Here is a 3,373-nt window from a genome sequence, read left to right as displayed (position 1 = left end):
TGTACCCTATCAAGTATATAATTTATACAAGTTTGACTTTTCTCCACTTTTACGCTTATTATGTGAAAGAGTAATCAAGGGAACCAAGGTTATAGCGGTAATGAAAAGAATGTAATCCAGGAACAAAGACCAGACATGGAAAACAGACATACACAACAAAGAACAGAAAGTAACTAAAATCATACATACAAAATAACAAAAGCAAATGAGCAAATCGGACTCCACTAAAAACTGGGAGCATGGACCAGGCGCACAGATAGATTTAGTAGTACAGTATAGTACAGTGTAGTACCGTGTACAGATGTATTTAAGCTGTATAAGCAAAACCAATAAAAAAAACAAAAAAGGATTGTTTACATAAGGTAAGGAGAGTTATGAAAACTTTACTTTTCATTCGGTGTAAATAAATACATTTAACATATAACATAACAGACATATATACAAAACATTTATATAGAAGCAGTCATATCACTTACACAATTACATTAGATTAAGCACTAAAATTTAAAGCTAAAAATTAAGATAAAGAGTTCAAAAGTACATAAATAAGTAATAGCAAGGCATTGATACTGCTTTAAAATTTAACATGTAAAATTAACCAAAATACCATAAATTAACAGAACATAAAATAAAAAGATTATTGAGCTGAGTCTTTGTGCTTACGATTAAAACCAGTCTTTTAATGGTGATTAATAAAATTATTATATACTGACAATACGGAATTCTGGCTAAGACAATGCAGCAAAGAGACCGTCTACGTAAAATTCAGGCAGAATCAAAATTTAAATAGTATAGAATTTTTGTTCCAATGAAATGTGTATGTCATATTTGTATTAATTAGTATAAAGTTTGTTTTAAATCGACAATGGATGATTCAGAAAATGGTATTTATTTTGAAAAAATCACCCCCTTTTAAATGAAATTCAATGATCGGAAATTAGGGTACGTAAAATGTGAGCGCTCATAACACGTTTATTCATGAGAAAGGCCAACAAAAAATGTTTTCCTTTTTTTGAATAGAAGACATCAATGGTAGACTAATTAATCATGTGACGTGTAAAATTATAGAGCTGTTATAAATTTATCCGAAATTTTAACGAAGAGGCGATGGCAAATACACATCGTCATTTGGTTTGCAACATATCATCATATAAAACGATCATTGTATGATAACTATATGTTTCAATTTACATATGATTAGTGCCTGGTTATCATATGTGAATCATATGTTAACCAGGGAATAATCGCATGTATAGAGTTTTCATATCACAACTTATACGTTATGCCAGAGCTTGCCGTAACGTCACAGCCTTTTTGTAAAGCGCTAGACTTCTTACAATTAGGCTTCTGGAACAGGTTTATATATGTTTGTACAAGATTGATGACATCACAACAGAAGTTTAATGGAATATAACGGTATATCCATCTGCACCATGAGAACCGATTTGTTAAACGTTTCACATTTTTCCTTTCCTTTCGGTTACCCCGGACTTTTTATGAGCAGCTCAGCAGGTGTTTCTAGAAAAGCAGAAGACACCCTATTGGTGCACCAGATCCATGCTCCCAGTTTATAGTGGAGTCTGTGTTGCTTATTAACTTGTGTTGCTTTATGCGTATTGTTTTTAGTTATTTTATGTTCTTTGTTGTGTGTGTCTGTTTTCCCTGTCTGGTCTTTGTCCATGGATTATAGTATTTTTATTTCCGTTGGAATCTTGGTTCCCTTGATGACATTTGTCGATGTTTGGTCGTTGTCCCTGGATCACATTCTTTTGATTTCCGTAGGAATCTTGTTTCTTTTTGTTTCTACGATAAAAGAGAATCACACACACACACACACAAACACATATTTATTATTATCATTAAAAATATTATCATATGTGCATATAAACCGAATCAGGACGCTGATGGATAACGAAGAAAGCTAAGGAGGAGAAATGGCAGTAAATAAGGTTGAAAAGTTTTTTAGTTGGTCATCCGGTTGTTTGATACGGCATGATAGAATAAAGCAATGTTCAAAAGGTCACTAGACAAAGGGTAGGGTGGATTAGACGATGGGGAATAAAAGAACAAATCTTAAGGCAATATTGAAAATATTTACTTTGGAAAGTCAAATATATTATCAATAAGTAAATGTAAAATGATTTAAAAATGGAACAGAAACAAATCAGTGATACTAATGATATCTTTGAGATCTATCTACCTACACCAGAAGGTTCATTTGTTTTTTCTTTCTGCATTATCTACCCGTAGACGTAGCATTTTATGAGAATTTCGGTGGGTATTTCTAGAAAAGCAGAATACGCTTACCCTAACGATGCACCTGGTCTAGGCTCCCAGAGTTTAGCGGAGTCCGGGTTGCTCATTTACTTTGGTTGTTTATGTTTTTTTTGTATTTAGAGTATATTATCCCTGTCTAGTCATTTTCGTCAGAATATATTACTGCTCGGTCCCGTGGATTTTCCTTATTAGATAGACCTGTAGTAATGGTAATACATGTTGAGTGTAATAATGTATTTGCTTCCGTTTTCACTGTTAAATTTAGACTCAAAATTGTATTTTACATCTTAAACCATAATTATTAATTTCTATTTATTTTCTAGCAAAAGATAAGAAGACCCGTGGTTGGCAGACAGTTTTGAAAAAATAATAATAATCATACAGTAAAACTGGGAAGGAGTAGCTTTATCTAACCATTTCTCCATACATTTGCATGTGAATAAATATCTGCTCTATACCATTTGAGAGGATTTTGTTTTTCGCTTTTGATGTAGACATATATAAAGTAGTATTTAATTATTTGATTCAAAACAATAATCGATGTACGTGCGTTAGTAATGCAACAATCTAATTTATTTACCAATGCAACGTTTTATCTGCTGTGATACAAAGGACTCATGTATATTTATAACATTTCATTAATTTGCTTATTCATAGCAACACAGAAATAAGATAAGTTAATAAACTGATTTATGTTAAACCTCCACAATGACATGTATCATAATCTTAAATAGTAGGTGCACAATTGGAATATTCAATACAAGATCTGTAAAAGTTTTCATTCATTACCATTCAGTGGTGTAAAAGATTGAAGAAATGAAGTAAGGACGGACGGACGTACACCCCTATCATTATATAACCCCTTCATTCTATATAACATAATGAATATTAAAATATCATTTACAAAAAAAAGCGGTTTAGATAAGGTAAGTATTGTAGTGACAGATAAATAATTTATTTTATTTTGTGACCCCTTTAGGGTTTATTGGTTAGACCAAACATGCACTTTTAACATAATTTGTAAATTTGTAAAGAAATTACGTAATGTTGACGAAATACAAAATGTTGCATGTAGATTACACAAACTGAAATAAAT

Source organism: Perna viridis, chromosome 13, assembly GCF_037379345.1.
Source record: "Perna viridis isolate PV_CMFRI_1.1 ecotype Kerala chromosome 13, ASM3737934v1, whole genome shotgun sequence".
Lineage (NCBI taxonomy): Eukaryota > Metazoa > Mollusca > Bivalvia > Mytilida > Mytilidae > Perna > Perna viridis.
Note: the sequence above shows the minus strand (reverse complement) of the source record.